Raw genomic sequence first — 18,341 nt, forward strand, 5'->3', positions numbered from 1 at the left:
GCTCACCAGGGCTCCGGGAACTAGAAATTGCTCAGGTCATGCCCCTTGCTCTGCCCAAGGTGGCCGTGACGCCCTTGGGTAATTCCCCTTTCCCCTGATACCTCACCCACTAACGATTTAGAATGGCCGCAGTGATGGGCGGCTGTAGGAGAAAGCAGACTCGTTTCCCCTCGACCTCAGGCCTTCATGGATACGGACCTCGTCGGCCTGGGGCCCTTCCCCGCTGTGGCACACGGGTCCCATTTGGACGTTACGGATTGCGGCAGCTCAGCCATCCATGGTGCTCGAGCTGAGCTGGGGGCCTGGTCCCAGGGGAGGGGTCTCCTGCCATGTCTGGTTTGACGGCAAACGCCCAAGTTTGAGATCCAATGACTGACTCTAAGTCTGCACTCTATCCTGAGATTGGGGGGCACACTTCTGAATCTGTGACACAACTGGGGTCTTCTTGTTTAGTCCCTCTTTGTTCAGAGGGAAAGTCGAGTCCCTGAGCCCTTGTTTTTGTGTCTCCAGAGGAGCTGTTAATTTGGGGCTGGTGGGAAAGCCGGGGAAAGGCCTTCTAACTTGGGGCGCACGGACCCGCCGTACCCAGAGGCCTTGGAGGCCCAGGCTCGCCTGCTCCATCTGTGGAGCCTCGGAACGTGGCTGCAGATGGCCCCTTCTCTGCTCTCCTGCGCTCACGGCCCAGGAAGCTTCTGATCCTTGGCCAAGGCTAACGGAGAGCTCCGGGGGCCCTGCCTGTTTTAGCCGTAGCCATGGAGCTGTTTGGCCCTCCCCACACAACACTCTCTTCTGTTTAGAGTGGGGGCGCGGGGCCAGGCGTGGGAGCGGTCCGTGGTCACAGCCCACAATGTGTCATTCATGGGGGGGGGGGCTCCCAGCGTTAGCAGGTCCAGGAGCGTGAGGGACGCTCCCAGCTCCTTGTGCTGCCTCAGGAAGAACCGTGAGGGCCGTTCCTGGGGCCCCGCTCCCCGTCACTCACCCCCATCACTCGTTACTCATCTCTTCCAATATTTGGGAAGGAAGCCCTCCCCCCTCCAGGTCCATCCAAGCCTGGCTCTGTCACCGAGCGGAACACGGGGGGACGAACGGGAGCGTGGGGAACGGCTGTTCTAAGTTAGGAAGGGTCGCCATGGGAACTCCAAACACAATCCTACTTTGATTCATCTCTTCCAAAGATGCTTCAGCCAATGGTGCCGTACTGAATGGAGGCCGTTGAGCTGCCTCCTGCAAGCTGAGCACTCCCTTGCCCTCGGTCTCAGTTCCCGCATCTCTGAAACGGGGCTGTCGGGCTGCCCGGCCTTCTGAGGTCCCGCCCGGAGCTTCGGTCCTGGGATCCCTGAGGTCGGAACCTTTAGGGGGGAGGGACGCAGAGTCACCGGGGACAGCTAGGCCCGCAAGGGTGCATGGGATGTCTGAACTGTGTCAGTCCTGGAAACTGCGGGGAACAAATGTCGCTGAGAGGGCGGCTCCTCCTGCAGCTCATTCCACCTTGTGGCTCTGCAGAGAAAGTCTCCTTCCTTATCTCGGCCGCGGGGCCGCCGTCGCTGACCGAGCCGGGCCACAGAGGAGCCGAAGGAGAAGTCCCCTCTGCAAGGAGTCCCCACTCTCCTTTTGTCTCTCTGGGGTCAGCGAAGATGTGACCTTCCCGGAGTTAATGTAACCAAGTGGGTATGTCCGAGACCGGGCCCAGGCGTGGCTGGCCACGTGCCCGGGGAGCCCTGCAAGGTGCCCACTTGGCGTTCTCCCATTCAACACTCCCGGGACAGGACTGGTCACCAGCTCCCCCACCCTTCCTGTCCCGAGCGCCACCCTTCCCGCAGCCCCCCAGGCTTTCCTGTCCCCAGCTCCCCGGGGCCATTCCTGCCAAGCGTGGGGGCCCTTTCCCTGCGATGCTGCACCACCCACGGGGCACTGCCCCTTATCAGACCTGGCTGCCATCTCTTCTCTGACGTGCCTTTTCCCAGCTGGGGAAGCTTGGTCGTCCTTGTTCCCTGTAGAATAAACTACATAAAGTTTACATAAAAAAATAACAAAACGTCGCCGTGGGCGCTTCAGGACTGTCTCCGTGCACCTCCAGCTTCTCTCCACACGCACGTGTCTGGAACCGTGGGGCTTTAGCCAAACTGGGCTGACGACCCGAAGGACACTTCCAGCCTCCAAGCATCTCCGCACGCCATCCCCACAGCCGGGTGCTCCACCTCCCAGAAGCGTTGCCTTCCCCAAGGCTCTTCTCTGGCACCTCTCTCCTCTGAAGACTCCCCAGGTTTCGGGGCCCTCGCTCCCAACTGGAAGTCATCCCTCTCTCCCCACGTTTGCCAGGAGACCTTTCTGGCCGAGTCCTCCCTCCAGTCACAGCCGGCCTCGGACTAATGACTTCTCCAGGGGGTCTTGGGACAAGCCAGTGAGGTCCTAAGATAACTGTGCTGCGATGTGCGCGTGCTCCATGGACACCGAGACCCCCGTGCGGGGGCAGGGGAGGGTCTAACTGTAGGGCAGCATTTGGTCCATGGGATGTAAAGCCCTGAGGATGGGATTGCGCAGCGCCCGGCGAGAACGTGGGCTGAATGGACGAATGAATGCGCCTCGAAGTGCCCAGGAGAAGGCCTCTCTCAGCTCTGGCTCTCCAGAGAAGGCTGGGGACGTGGGGAGGGTCTGCAGCCGCTCAGCTTGCCCCATTCCGCTCTGTGAGGGGCTGCTCAAAGACAGTTTCTGTGGCATCCCGGCTGGTCATGGACAGTTCACGCTGGCCCCGCCTAACCCGGGAAGGGCTCCTCCCCAGCCTCCTGGCCAGTGGTGATCTGCCTTCTGCCCAGAGGTCCCTGCTCCCCTCAGACCCTCCGGGGCTCAGGAGCGGTCCCCTGCTTGGGGTCTCTGTCCCCTAATGAGGGGGGATTTCGAAGGCTGCGTCCTGAGTCAGTGGGGCATGGGGTGTGTGTGTTTGCTGCACGCCCCCCCCATTTCCCCAGCTCTGCTTCCCCCCCCCCCCCCGCTCCAGAAACACCCAGTGACCTGATGAGAGACAGAGGGCCAGGGGAGAGTGGGCTTCAGGGCTGTGCCTTAACCAGGACCCCGTCAGGGTTTCCGGGCACGCCTGAGAGCCGGCCCTCACCCAGAGGAGAGGGCATCTTTCCTGGCCATGGCCCCCGGGCAAGGCTGGCATCGGAGCCTTGCTGCTGCCGTGAGTGGCTGGCAAGTCCCCGAGAGTGTACACTCCATGGGCTATTCTGGGGCACCGGCCTGGGGGCGTGGGTGGGTGGAGGACCTTGTGAGGTGGGAGGATGCTCGGGAGTAAACACCACATCCCGAGGGCGGGACAAAGTGTGGGAGACAGAGGGGGCCTCCAAGCCCGGGAACTCCGGAGCAGGTCCGGCTTACACGTCCACTCCCCGCCACCGCCACAAGACTGGCTCTGTCAGCCAGACCCGGAGGGCCCAGAGGTGCCCCCAGGTGAGCACGCCCTCGGGCGGCAAAGCTCCTGCCAGCCTCGCCCTGGGCTTGGTTTCCGAGCCCTCCAGACCCACCTTTTCCAAATTAACCTTCCAGGGGACCGCCCAGGGCCCCTTCAGAGCCGCCAAGGACCTCGCCCTCTGACTCCTCTGCCACACTGTTAGACTTGTTCTGTTTTGGGAGGCCGAGCCCAGAGGGAGGGAGCCCCCCCCACTCGTAAGCCGTGCCATTTACCTGCAGCGCCCCTCCCCCGCCCCCCCTCCCTGGAACTTCTTCTTCATCCTTCCAGCAGCTCTGGAAATCTCAGCTCCCCTGACTCACCGGAAGGGTGGGGGTTCCCAGCCCCTCCCTGGCTAGACTGGAAGCCCCAGACCCACCCGACTTCTCTTTCCTAAATAGCCGTGCCTTTGCCATAAAGAGCTCATTCTTCTGTGTTCCCTGGCAACTGTACCCTGGGCACCGACACGTTGTCAGCCAGAAGGGGGGCAGCGCTCCCCTGGGCGCTGTGCCCCCCCCCCCCCCCGTCCGCTTTAAGAGGGAGGGTGTGTCCTTGGAGTACACTGGGGGATTTCTACCAAGGTTTTTAATCGTACACAGTAGTAAAAAGAAGTTTTGTAAAAGCCCCCTGAGGCGATATGCCAAACAGATTGCCAGCTGAGAATCTGCTTCATTCATTCATTCATTCATTCATTCATTCATTCATTTATTTATTTATCTATCTGTCTGTCTATCTATTCATTCATTCATTTATACATTTATTTATCTGTCTCTATTTATTAATTCATTCCCTCTATCTATTTATCTATCTATTCATTCATTCATTTATACATTTATTTATCTGTCTATTTATTAATTCATTCCCTCTATCTATCTATCTATTCATTCATTCATTTATACATTTATTTATCTGTCTCTATTTATTAATTCATTCTATCTATCTATCTATCTATTCATTCATTCATTTATACATTTATTTATCTGTATTTATTAATTCATTCTATCTATCTATCTATTCATTCATTCATTTATACATTTATTTATCTGTATTTATTAATTCATTCTATCTATCTATCTATTCATTCATTCATTTATACATTTATTTATCTGTATTTATTAATTCATTCTATCTATCTATCTATTCATTCATTCATTTATACATTTATTTATCTGTATTTATTAATTCATTCTATCTATCCATCTATCTATCTATTCATCTATCTATCTATCTATCTATCTATCTATCTATCTATCTATCTATCTATCCATCCATCCATCCCTCTCTCTCTCTCTCTCTCTCTCTCTCTCTCTCTCTCTCTCTCTCTCTCTCTCTCTCTCTCTCTCTCTCTATGTCTGTCTGTCTATTTATTCATTCACTCCTCCATTTATTTATTTGTTTGCTTTGCCGGCTGACAGTCTTGAGGGAGAGGGGTCGGAGGGGCTCGAACCTCCACCTTGCAGAATTCCGGGGACTCCTGGAGGGAGGACGGCCCCAGGACGGGCCCCTCGAGGGCAGGGCCTCCGGCTGGGCCCGGGCCTGTCTGGGTTGCCGTAGTGCGGGGCTCCAGAGGAGCTTTCCTGACCCCCGTGCCAGGCCGGCCCTCGGTCCGCTCCCTCCTCTCCATCCCGAGTCTTTCTCGTCTGCACCGGCTGTTTGCCTGTTGTCTCCCCATTAGGCGGGAAGCTCCAGGAGGGAGGGCAGTTAGTGCCTTTCTTTTATCTCCTGCATTTAGTGCAAGGCCTAGCAGACAGAAGGTGCTCAATAAATGCTCAATGAACTCCGTGACCTCCAAGGCCCCCTCCCCATTGCTAAACCTATAATTTACAAATTCTGCTCTGGACACTGGGAGATGGCGGCTGGAGTCTCTGGGCTGCGGAGCCAGGCCTGTCTGGGGCCGCCGCTCCTGCCGAAGCCGGGGAGTCTGGCCAGGCCTGGGAAGGACTCTCTGGGAGCCGGAGGGATGGTCAGGAGCCAACAAGAGCTCCGAGTGCCTCCCAGGCTTGGCGCTGGGGGCTGGGTGCGGCCGGCTGCTCCCGAGTGACCAGAAGCGAGGCCCGGCCGGCAGCGGGCGCGGTGACTGTGTGCCCCCGGCCGGGCCGGACGGGTGAGGGTGAGCGCCCGGAGCGCTTGTCAGGAAAGAATTCGGCGTTGGGGAGTAAGCCTGGTGGGCGCGGCTGACTTGCCCCCCACATTTGGGCCAGGAAGCCCACCTGCCTATGGGCACAGGGGCAATGAGGGGCCGGAAGGGCACATGCTCTTTAGCTGTAAGGTCAAATTTTTACAAAGCGTCCGGTGCACTCCAGTCCCTGGAGATGGAAGGGCACAAATGCAGCCGCCGAGGGCACGCGCCCGAGCCGGGCACATCAGGGTCTGCTCGTCGCCCCTGGAGCCGCCGGGCCGAGTGTCCCAGGGGCTCGGACGGTCCGCGTGGGGCTGAGACGCGGGGGCGGCGCCTCTGGGGAGCCCGGGAACGTGCAGGAGAGCAGCCCGATGGCAGAGGGCCACAGGCCGGCCACACCGAGCCCGCGTTTACAGGAAATCACCCACTCGTTAAACAGCTCCGAAGGGGGGGCCCCAGGAGTGAGTGTGCCGGGGGTGGGGGCTGCCCTGCCCTTCTGAGTCATGTGGAAAGTATGCTTCAGCCGGGGCAGTCCTGGGGGGGCTCCAGGTGGGGGGCACAGAGCTCAGCCCAGCCCCCCTTCTGAATGGACCCACCAGCCGTGTGGCCAAGCCAAGGAGCTCCAGGGCGGGCGCACGGCCAAGGGGATTGTGTGAGACGCTCTGGAGACAGACGAGGGTGAGGAAACTGAGACTCACGGGGGAGGGGCTTCTCTGCAGCCGCTCCAGCAGCCCCAGGATTCCAGTCCGGTCTCGGGCAGAGGACCTGGCTCTGGACTCCCCTTCCCTCCCCCCCCCCCCCCAGAGCAAGAGGGCACACAGAACAGGCCAGAACTTGACCCAGGGAGGGTCTGGCCAAGGAGACCAGCCACCAGAGAGGGAGGGGGAGAACATCCAGGGGCAGGGGGCACAATGGGGGCCAAGGGTCAGCGCGGTCCAGAAGGATGAAGACTGAGAACGGGTCAGCCCCGGGCCGTCAGGGCTGGCGGCCACTGGACAGGATGGTGTGGGTCGGACTCCGGGGCCGGGAGCCTGCGGCGGGTTCACCTGAAAAGGGGGGCTCCGTCCTTTTCCGCAGATGGTAGAACTGAGCCCCTCTCCTTGGTTCTTGAGTTCCTCTCTTGTCTCTACCAGGACAAAGACCGGACCGGAGGATTGTGGGCTCACACAGACCTCCAGCAGAGAAAGCCCCCTGAAATTGCATTTATGGAGGACAAGGGAAGGTCCCAGCGGGGTGGGGCCTTCCCCTATCTTTCTAGGAAGTATCAGCGGTGGGACTTGAACTCAGGGCAGGGACTGCAGAGGCAGACCCGGGAGGGCCCTTGTGTGCAGGTTCACAAGCTGGGATCCGGCCCATTTCGAGTGCCCGGAGCCCGTGCGGCCCCTCCTGGCAGCACAGAGCCCGAGCTGGACGGAGCCTTCAAGCTGTCCCGGGGGGCAGAGTGGTGTAGTGGGGAGCGCCCTGGGCTCAGAGCCGTCACGAACCCCCCTCCAATTCCTCCTCTTCCTGTCTGGGCGGCCTTCCTCTCCTGGGCCCCCTGGGCTGCTGTGTGAGGGAGCCGGGCGGTCCCGTCCACCTCTGAACCTCTGCTCCCGGGAGCCAGTCTGGCGCTCCCATTTCATGGGTACGGAAGCTGGCTCAGAGAGCAGTGATCTGGCTCAGGGCTAGAGAAGGTCTGAGCCAGACTGGAAGGACCTCATGTCCTCCTGGGGGACCCCCATGTTCTGGCAGAGCCCTCGCTGCTGGGCTTGGGGCTGCTGGGCAGGGAGGAGCTCCTGGGGCGGAGGCAGCTGTTCAGTGGTGATGAAGGAGCCCTGAGCCCCCTCCCAGCGCCCCTGGCCCACAGGAGGAGCCAGGTGCCTCAGCCGCCTCTGTTTGTTTGTGTCATCACTAGAGAAACAAAGGGGAAGGAGCTCCCGCCGTGGAGAGTCCCCTCCCTCTTCAGGATGTGGGGGGTCCTGCTGGGGACCCCGGTCCTCTCCTGGCCTCCCCCCACACCTGCACCTCCCCCCACCCCCAGCTCCCCAGGGAAGGGTCGGCGCCTTCTCCACGGGATCTTTATTTTCCTTTCTCCATCTTCTCACCAAAAGCATCCCATGAAGTCAGGCTCCTGGCAAAGCCACAGGAAAAACCATACTGGTTTTATTGTGGGCCTGGGTGCATTCCCTCAGCCCGCCCTCTCGGCCGCTGCCCAAATGGAACCAGCTCCCGCAGGGCCCGGCGTTCTGCGTTACTCAGCAGTTATAAATAAGTGGGCTGGGGGCCTTCAGGGGGGCCTTGGACGCTCCCCAGAGGGGCGTGGTGGGAAATGAGGAGGCTGCAGCTTCTGGAAGTGCAGGGGGGAGTCTGGGAAATGAAGGGGCCACGGCTTCTGAAAGTGAAGGGAAGTCTGGGAAATGAGGGGGCCGCAACTTATAGAAGTGAAGGGGGAGTCTGAAAAATGAGGGGGCCACAACTTATAGAAGTGAAGGGGGAGTCTGGGAAATGAGGGGGCCTAGCTTATGGAAGTGAAGGGGAGTCTGAAAAATGAGGGGGCCACAGCTTATGGAAGTGAAGGGGAGTCTGAAAAATGAGGGGGCCGTGGCTTCTGGAAGTGCAGCAGAATCTGGAAAATAAGAGGGCTGTGACTTGTGGAAGTGAAGGGGAGTCTGGGAAATGAGGGGGCCACAGCTTATGGAAGTGAAGGGGGATCTGGGATGACCAAGTCTGTGCTTTGGCTGGGGGCGAGCTGGTTCAAGCTGGGTGTGACCATGGTAGGGCCATTTCAGAGGTCTGTTGGATGGCCTCTGAGTAGGTACAAAAGGGGTTCCTGATTTCCAGATTGGATCCTCCTGTATAGGGGGATAGCTGCTTGGAAATCAGATATCTTGGTTCCCATCCCATCCCTTAATTGCTTTGTGCTTCAGTTTCCTAATCTATAAGAAGAGGAGATTGGGCACACACTTGTGCGGATCTCACAAGGTGGGGACCCCATGGCCTGGAAATGCTGGGGGATTGTCAAGTGGTTGGCTGCTGGTGTCCGAGGCCCAGAAGTCCAGTCTGTGCTCAGCATTATTTCCTTGTCCCCAGCCCTTCCAGTCCAGTCCTCCTAAGCAGGTGCCAGCCTCTCCGCGAGCCTCCCCAGTGCAGTTTTCCCTGGGGTGAGGACATTAGATGCCCCACCCCGGCAGTCCCATGGCCCAGCCTGAGGGGCTTGGGCAGGTGAGGGAGCAGCCAGGATGTTGGGCAAGGCAGCAAGGACAGATTATCCTTCCCGTGGCAAAAGTCCGATCTTGGGAAGGATGGGACCTGGTGAGTACCCCAAAGGGGCATGAATTGTGTGTGAACATGACAATGAGGAAGCTAAGCCCAGTCATCCCCTGGCGCTGACGTACGTGTTTCAGGGAGAGAATCTGGGAAAGTCTGAGAGGTGGCAGGGTCCTGCCGATCCCAGGAGCCGGCTCCTCCACTGCCAGGGACACTTGGGGTGGCACGGGTAGCTTCGGGCCCCAGCAACCGAGACTGTGGCCCCTGGCCCGATCAGGAGGGAATTCTGGACCCAGACCTCATCCACGCCAGCATTTGGTGAGCCTTCTTTGGCCTTCAGCCTGCCCTCTCCTTGGAGTCTTTTTGGAAGGGGAGAACATTGCAGAGAGGAGCGGAACTCTTGCCCCTCAGTGTGAGTGAGAAGCTTAGGTTCCTTAGGGGGTCAGAGGAGGGGTCCCCAGAAAGAGCAGGATATAGTCAGTGGGCCAGTGGAGAAGGCTCCTCCAGCAAGCTCAAATACGGTTTCTTTTTGCCTCAGGTCCTCCTCTATAAAGTAACTCCCAGAGGAGGGGCCAGAGTCGGACTTGGCTGAAATGACTGGATAACCACCATAGGGGCGATTCCTTCCCTTTCCTGGATGGGGAGAGTCTCAGAGAAGGTGCCAGCTCCTTTGTAGACACCTGGGTAGTGACCAGCAGTGGAGACAATTACATCTAGAACCTGCAATGGGGTTCAGAGCCTGACTCTCCATCTTGGAAGTCCAATGAGTTGACCGAGCAGGAGTGGGCTGGGACCCGGCCATGCCGTCCCAAGGACAGAGAGTGGACATGGGCATCAGGGAGAAAAAGCTCCCCTTTGTCAGAGGTGAGTCCGAGGCTGCTGTGTCTGCCATTTCCTTCTTGCTTATATTTTAGCCCCTGACAATAATATTCAAACAAATATGACACGTGGCACAGGTACGTGCTGTGAGCCCAACTGATGGACATCTCAAGGGACATTGGAGAAGCCCACTGGCCCTTGTCCTGCCTGCCCTAAACCTACAGACATACTGTCAATTTAAGTCTGTAACTCAAGGAAATTGCATTTGTAATTTCTTCTACCAGGGGTTGGCTCTCTGACCCTGTCATTACCCTAATGGTCCTGTTAAGGTCTCTGGGACACATGTGCAAAAGGTATCTTGGTACAGATGGTCAGTCCCACTAGTTTCAGAGGCTTAGCAGGAAGGAAACAATCTTTTGTCTGGATATTGAATGAATCCAAAGCATCGGATAAAGTCCAGTTTCTTATACAATATTAAATAATAATGGTGATAGTGGGCAACCTTGTTTCACTCCTGACCTTATTAGGAATGGTTCCAGTTTATCCCCATTACATATGATGCTTACTAATGGTTTTAAATAGATGCTACTGATTATTTTAAGGAAAAGTCCATTTATTCCTATATCCTCAAGTGTTTTTAATAGGAATGGATGTTGGATTTTATCAGATGCTTTTTCTGCATCTTAAAGTCCAGCTTCTTAATCCTATATGGGGTCTCATAGCAGAATGTGGGGGAATGAAATTATGATTTATTCAGGTAAATGATTGATGTGAATGTTTGTTTTACATACCGATATACCTGGGGCTATGGAACAATTTCTCAGATGAAAAGGAGTTGTGAGTGGAAGAAATTTAAGAAGCTCTAGCATAAAGTATGTTTCAAGGTGATGAAAACATGGAACCCCTGTTCTCTTGCTTCTGGGAAATTCTCTAGCTTTATTCTGACCTTTTATGGATACAACATAAGATATTAACTTTTCTGTAATCTGTAGTTTATAAAACAATCAAATTGCATAGAATCTGTCAAGTCCTCCTGATGAGCTTTGCCTAATTATCCCCTCGGCTTCTTCCACATTGGCAAATTGAGGAAAAAGTGATCAGAAGGGATGCTGTGCTCCAGGGACCAGTTGTGGGCTTTGTACAGGTCCAGAGGAAGCAATGAAGAAGTGGAGAGTTCTGGGAGCTCTGATGGCATGCTGACCTTCCCGCCCATGACTGAGCCATTGATAAGATACTCTAGGAGCCCACGGATCTGTATTTGGGTCCTTGTTGTCTGGCTCACTGCAGCTCCATGTATAGGATAGCTTGATTTATTGATTGGTTGCAAGAGATGCTGGAGAGGGAACAGGTAAAGATGCATCTAAGATGAAGCTCATAGCCAACATTTATATAATTCTTTAAGATTGTAAAACACTTTACAAATAGTAGGTCACATGATCCTCACAATAACCCTAGGAGCTTGGAACGAAATATAGAAAAACAGAAATATTGAATATATACTTTTCAGATCATAATGCAAGAAAAATTACACTCAATAAAGGACAGTGGAAAGATAGATTAAAATTAATTGAAAACTAAATAATCTAATCCTAAAAATTAGGTGAGCCAAAAAACAAATCATAGAAACAATAATTTCATCAAAGAGAATGACAACCATGAGACAACATACCAAAATTTATGGAATGCAGTCAAAGCAGTACTTAGGAAAACCTTTATATCTCTAAACACTACATTGATAAAATAGAGAAAGAGAAGATCAATAGATTGAGCATGCAACTTTAAAAAAACTAGAAAAAGAACTTTAGCAAAGTTGTAGTATATGAAATAAACTGGCATAAATAACCAGTATTTCTGGTTAAATGAAGTTTAGCAGTAAGAGGAAAAGAAATTCTATTTAAAATAATTGCAGAAGCTCTTTTTGTGGTGGCAAAGAACTGGAAATTGAGTGGATGTCCATAAGTTGGAGAATGGCTGAATAAGTGATGGTATATGAATGGTTATGATATATGAATGTATTGGAATATTATTGTACTATAAAAATAATGAGCAGGCTGATTTCAGAAAAGCCTGGAAAGACTTACTGAGTGAGGTGAGCAGAATCAGGAAAACACTGTAAACAGTTATGATACATTTAGTTCTTCTCAGTAATTCAGTGATTTAAGGCAATTCCAATAGACTTTGGATGAGAAATGTCATCCACATCTAGAGAGAGAAGTGGGGGGGGGTGCGGTGGAGCCAAGATGGTGAAAAGTAGACAGGTTTTTATCTGAGCTTTTCCTGGTATCCTTCAAGCCTCTGAACTGGTTTTGGAGTGACAGGACTCACAAATATTTGGAATGTAACAAATTTCCAGCAGAAGATATTTTGGAGGAATTTCAGAAAAGTTCTGTTTCAATGGAGTATGGGGAGGGAAGGAGAGGAGAAAGAAGGGAAGACGGTGGGAAGAGGGAAGGAGAGGAGGAGGGAGGGAGGGAGCACAGCCACAGCTCAGGGACCCCAGGCCAGAGAATCTACCAAGAGCCTCCTAGCCAAAATACAGCAGTGGCGGCCACTCTGTCCTGGTTCAGAAGCCACTGAATCAGCAGATTAGCTGTGCTACATCCAATGCAAATACAAAAAGCAAACAGTGGACTTCTGAATCCCAGAAAAAATGCAGGACCTGGCCAGCTGACTTGGCCAGAAGTCAGCAGCACCAGCCCAGGGCAGCATAAAGCCACTGTTCCCTGTAGCTTGGGACAATCCCCCCTTTGCCTTAAGAGCAGACTTCAACCTTTAAAAACTGAGCAAAAAAAAAAAAAAAAAAAAAAAAAGCAAAAAGAACTCTGACCATAGATAGCTTTTATGGAGACAGAGAAGAACAGATCTCAAACCCTGAGGACACTAAAGGCAAATCATTTCCAGATGAAGCCCCAAAGAGTGTTATGAGTTGGTTTCCATCTCATAAGGCTCTCTTGGAAGAATTTTAAAAGGATCTTAAAAGAATGTTAGAAGAAAAATGGAGAAAAGAAATGAGAACTTTGCAGGAGAGTTTGGAAAAGGAAACATAGAAATTATCTGAAGAAAACTCCTCAGAGTAGATTTAGTGAAATGGAAAAATCATATAACTCCTTACAAAATAGATTTGATGAAATAGATTTGAAAAAAGAAACCAACTCATTGAAAAACAGAATTTATGAAATTGAAAATAATCTAATGAACAAAACAACTCACTTAAAAGTTCAATTGGCCAAATGCAAAAGGAGATAAAAGAAAAGCTGAGAACTATGGAAATTGAATGAAGATCAAAGCATACTCTTTTCACCTTTTTTTTTTTTCTTCCTTGTGATTTTTCTTTTGTTCTGATTTTTCTCTCCCACATGACTCACATGAAAACATGTAAAAATGCATATGTATTACCTAAAAACAAAACCAAAACCAAAAAACTGCATATAATATTAAATAAATTTTAAAAACCCAAATAAATAAAGTAAATATTAAAATAAAATCTAAACAATTAGAAAAATATCAATTGCCCATTAGTAGATTGAACCAATATAATAAAAAGACAATTCTACCTAAATTAACCCACGTATGTATTTGGTGCCATGACAATTAAACTACCAAAAATTACTTTATAGAGCTAGAAAAAATGAGAGCAAAATTTATATGAAAAAAAACAAAATGTCAAGAATATCAAGGGAATCAATGAAAAAATGTGAAATAAGGTATCCTAGCAGTATCAGTTCTCAAGCTATACTACAAATATATTGCTGTATCATTGATTATAATCATCAAAATTTTCTGGTACTGGCTAAAAAATATAGTGGTGGATTAGTGGATAGATTAGGTACACAGTACATTGTAGTAAATGATCATAGTAAATTAGTGTTTAATAAATCCAAAAGTCCAAGCTTTTGGGACAAAAACTCACTATTTAAGAAAAATTTCTGGGAAAACTGGAAAGCAGTATGGCAGAAATTAGGCCATTGCACATAGTAACAACAATATTGTCTGATGATCATCTGTGAATTACTTAGCTCTTCTCAGCAATACAATGATACAAGACAGTTCCCAAAGGACTCAGTGAAAAATGCTATACGCCTCCAGAGAGAGAATACAGAATGAAGCAGACTATTTTATTACTTGCTTTCTTTTTTTTTTTTTTTTGGTTTGAATTTTCTTCCACAAAAATGACTAATATGGAAATATGTTTTACATGATTGCACATTTAAAACCTCACAGATTACTTACTGTCTTGGGCAGGAAGGAAGGGGAGGGAAGGAAGGATAGAATGTGGAACTCAAAACTAAAAAAAGAGAAACAAATGTTAAAAATTGTTTTTGCATGTAATTAGGAAAAACATTATTTAAAAAATAACCCTGAGAAGTAAGTGCTACAATGCCATTTTACAATTGAGGAAACTGAGGCAAAGGTGACTTGCTTAATACCACACAGCTAGTGTCATAAGCCCATAGACTGAAGAAAGAATAACATAATTTATCAAAATCCTATACTAAATCCCAGGACTGAATAGATTAAAAGGATCTTAGAAACAATTTAGTGCAACTCGCCCATTTTATAGACACAATCTTTTGGGCTTAGATCGAGAAAAGTGAAGAGGGACATTACATAAACAGGAAGTGATGGAGCCAGGATTACCCAAGGTTAGATTGCTAATGTAATAGTTATGCATGTGTGTGTGTGTACATATGTGTGTATTTATATATAATATACACATGTGTATGGCTGTATACATGTATATATCATTGCTAATATAGGCAATTTCAATATATGTGATTCTGCTTTCTGCTGTTTCTTTGTATCTGAATCCTTATTGGTTTATCTCACACAATCCCTGCAATACCATGGGTACTTTTAAGTGCTTCTTAATTGATTTGAAAATAAATAAAAAATAAAAATTTCATTATGAGTAAGCAAGTAACTAACTGGCAGTGCTATAGACAGAAAAAAGAAAGTCACCAGGAACACCGGGTTCGGAAGAAAAATAATGAATTTGGGTTTGAATCTTTGTGTTTTAATTGTTGACACATCTTCCAGATGGAGATGGCCAGATCGGGGGCTGAGGTCAGGACTGGAGATAGAGGTCCACGGCGTTGGAAATGGAACTGGGAGTGAATGAGGGGGCCAAGGAGAGAGGGAGGGGTGAAAAGGGCTGGGAACAAGCCTTGGGGAACACCCGCACACCCCCATACACGGAGAGGCCGAGGAGACCTGTGAGCTCTCTCTAAGCCTACGCTTTTATACTAGAAGCATCCCCTGCCCTTCTCAGGACAAAGCTTGGATGCCACGTGTTTTTTCCCTTCTTAGAAAGGTTCCAGACAGCTTTTCTAAAAGACTCTGCCCATCAGCAAACCTTCCTTCTTCCACATTTCTCAACTCAAGTGGAAGTTTTCCCACTTTGTTATCTTTCCTTTCAGAGGAGTCTAGGGTGATCCCCACATTGAAAGAAGAGGACGCTGAGACCCAGAGGGGTAGGGACATTGTTCACGGCCACCCAGCTGCCCTTGGTAGTTCCAGCACCTTCCTTGGGGGAGGCTTCCACACGGCAGGCTGTCAGCATCCTTCTGGCTCTGGGGCAGGGGATTTCCGTCCGTGTGAATCCCCGGGGCCTAAGGACCACAGCAGAGGGCCAGCCATCGAGCAGTGTTGCTGTCATGCTATCTTACACCAATTTCCACTGAGACCGACGGGGCAAGAAAGCAGAAAGCCGAGCTCATCTCTGACCTCTGGGTCATCTAAGCAAACAATTCCCATTTGTACAGGCTTGGCCAGAAACAAAGTGCCGGGGGGGGGTTAAATGGGGGAAGGCCACTTCCCCTCGAGTCTGAAACCTCATCGTGTCATCTTTTGGGTAATTATCGCTGCTCTCTTGGAATACGGACCGGGAAGACTATTCAAAGCCATTTCTGACAGTTAAGCCCTGGGTGACCACGGACAAGTCTCAGTTGGTTTCCTCATCTGCAATATGGAGATAAGAACACTTATAGCTCCTACCTCCCAAGGTTGTGAGGTTCCAATTCTTGCATTAATCAATCAATTAATCGATGCTTCTGAAGCAGCAGCCAGGAGCTGGTCGGCTGGGCTTCCCAGGGATGTTCCCCCTCCCGCTGGGCAAGCCCTCCTTACCACCAGGCTCAGGAAACACTGACTCGTCGCCCTCAGCATCCTGGAACAGCTGCTAACTAGAGGATAGCAATAGTCTAAGGAAGTTCCCAGAAAGTTGGAAAACTGAAAAAAAGAGAGGTGCCCGGCGGACAGACGTAACTCGGATCTAGAACAGGTTGTTTGTGTCCAGTGGAAAAAGGGCCTCTAAGCCTGGAAAAGCCCAGTGAGCCCCGCGGAACGATTAGAGCAGAATTCCGTCCTTTACTCCCGGCGAGGCGGCAAGCTGCTGGGGGCTGGAGGGGTCGCGGGGCAGCTCTGCCACCGGCACCCCAAGTTTGCCCCAGTCCCAAAGCCAGCGTCCTCTCTCTGGCTTTCTCATCCCTCGGCGGTGATTGGTATGGGGCTCACCCGCCGTCTCACTCAGACGGAGGCTCCTCCCCTTGCCTTGCCCCGGCCCTTTGGGGAGCGCAGGTCAGGGCAGAGGGGAGAGCTGAGAGCTACGGGGGAGCGGCTGGCAGAGGCCTTGGTTCTGGGGTCGCACCTTGCCACCAGCAGGTCCTGCCTGAGCTCTACCTGGCAGCACCTGAGCCTTCAGCAGCCCCCGGAGGCTCTTAGACACGTCCTGGCCTGAAGCTTGTGGAGGGAGGCCGGGAATGGCACCTGCCCAGGGCCCAAAGCTGGCTGCTGTCGCTCCCATCTGTGGCTCTCCCTTCCAGCTCTCACCAGGACCGGGCCGGGCCACAGAACTGGGCCAAGTCCCAGTAGGCATGATGGGCACTCTTCCCTCCACAGCCCCCGGGAGGCAGCCTGACCCACACTTTTCCAGGGGGCAGCCCCGCGGATTTGGGGCACTCGACACAGAGAGCTGCCTCTCCCCGATGTTCCAGTGGGACGGGTATTTGGGGGACCGGCTCTGGGACAGCCCCACACCCCCAGTCCTGGGGAATCCGCCCCATTCTGCGTTCCAGCTTTTGTGGCTCCTGGGGGGGGGGCGGCTTTCCCAGTCTGGGTCACTCTGCCCGTGTGCGGGGGCTGGTTGGGAAGGAGGAATTTGGGGTTTGTGTGGATGTTCCACGGATGGCGGAGCCCTGCTTGGGCGAGAGCCGCGGGGCCATGAGGAGCCTGGATGTGTGCTTCTTGCCGAGGACGGGGAGCCCGGCGGGGGGGGGGGGGAGGCTGATCCCCCGCCAGGGACCCCGGTCCTCGTGACTCATGACTTGGACGGCGGGGCACCCGAGGACCATCCAGCCTCCAATTCCTGAGAATCCCCGCCCCCGCCGGCTCCTGGAGCCTCTCCCAGAGCGGTCACCCAGAGCGGTTATCGGTGGGAGGGCGTGAGTGTGAGGGAGGGGCCCCGGGACCACTTTTGTGCGCTCCTTTCCTTGGCTGAGGTTGGTGGAAGAAACCCGATCCGCCATTTCCTGCAGTGAGGGGAGCGGGGGCGAGGGATGGGGCGGCCCGGCCAAGGAGCCCCTTCCTCCACACTCTCACAACTGGGACAGCCGGGCTAGAGGCTCTCTGGCTTCTGAACGCCAGGGTGCCCCCCCCCCGGGGCTTCTGGGCCTCCATGGGGGGGCAGTCGGCCCTTGTGGGGGGGGGCAAACTGGAGGAGAGGTCGTTCTGCGGCAGGGCCCAGATAACAACTCCCTTACTCCCTTATTCGGCCACTTGGCCGCTCGCTCACGGGCACCCTGGTTCCACACTAAGCCCTGGGAGGGACCCGCAGCTTCCCTTAGGCCGGAGGAAATCAGCGTGTCGCTGGGGAAGTTGTCCTGCCTGGGAGCCGCTGCCCGGCTTCCCTACGGGGGGCCGTCCCCCCGGCACCCTGCTCCCGAGCTCCGGTTCTCAGGGCACGTCTGGGGGCCGGGACCCTCCGACGGGTCTGGGAGGGCAGAAGCCGAGGTGTTTGCATTTCTGGTGGGATAAAGAGCAAGAGACTCTGCTGTTGTTCAGGACCCGTGTGGGTTTTCTTGGCAGAGACGGGAGGCTTTGCCCTTTCCTCCTCCGTCTCATTTCGCAGATGGGGAAACTGAGGCACGTGGGGTTAGTGCCTTGCTCCGGCTCACACGGCTGGCCCGAGTCCAGGTCCGTGCTCTGGGCACTGTGAGCTCACCACCGGCGAACAGCAACGGCGACCTCGGCCCCCAGACGAGGCTTTTGGAGCATGGGGGAGGACTTTAAGGGCGTAGAAATGTCCTGACGTTAAAAAGTTTAAGAGCCGCTGCTCTGGGCCAGGCAGTGAGTGGCTCTTTCCCAAGGAAGAAGCAAAATCAGTCAATGTTGCACTTAATCCGGGGCGGTTTCCAGATTAATCTGAGCCTAGAATGCAAGATTGCTCAAAAATGAAAATGTGCTGCAGCCTAAGTCAGAGCCCCGCCCTCCCGACTCTGTCTCTGTCTCTGTCTCTCTGTCTCTGTCTGTCTGTCTCTGTCTCTGTCTCTCTGTCTCTGTCTCTCTCTGTCTCTCTCTCTCTCTCTCTCTCTCTCTCTCTCTCTGTCTGTCTGTCTCTCTCTCTGTCTCTCTGTCTGTCTGTCTCTGTCTCTCTGTCTCTGTCTCTGTCTCTGTCTGTCTCTGTCTCTCTGTCTCTGTCTCTCTGTCTCTGTCTCC

The sequence above is a fragment of the Sminthopsis crassicaudata genome, chromosome 4 (assembly GCF_048593235.1).
Source record: "Sminthopsis crassicaudata isolate SCR6 chromosome 4, ASM4859323v1, whole genome shotgun sequence".
NCBI lineage: Eukaryota > Metazoa > Chordata > Mammalia > Dasyuromorphia > Dasyuridae > Sminthopsis > Sminthopsis crassicaudata.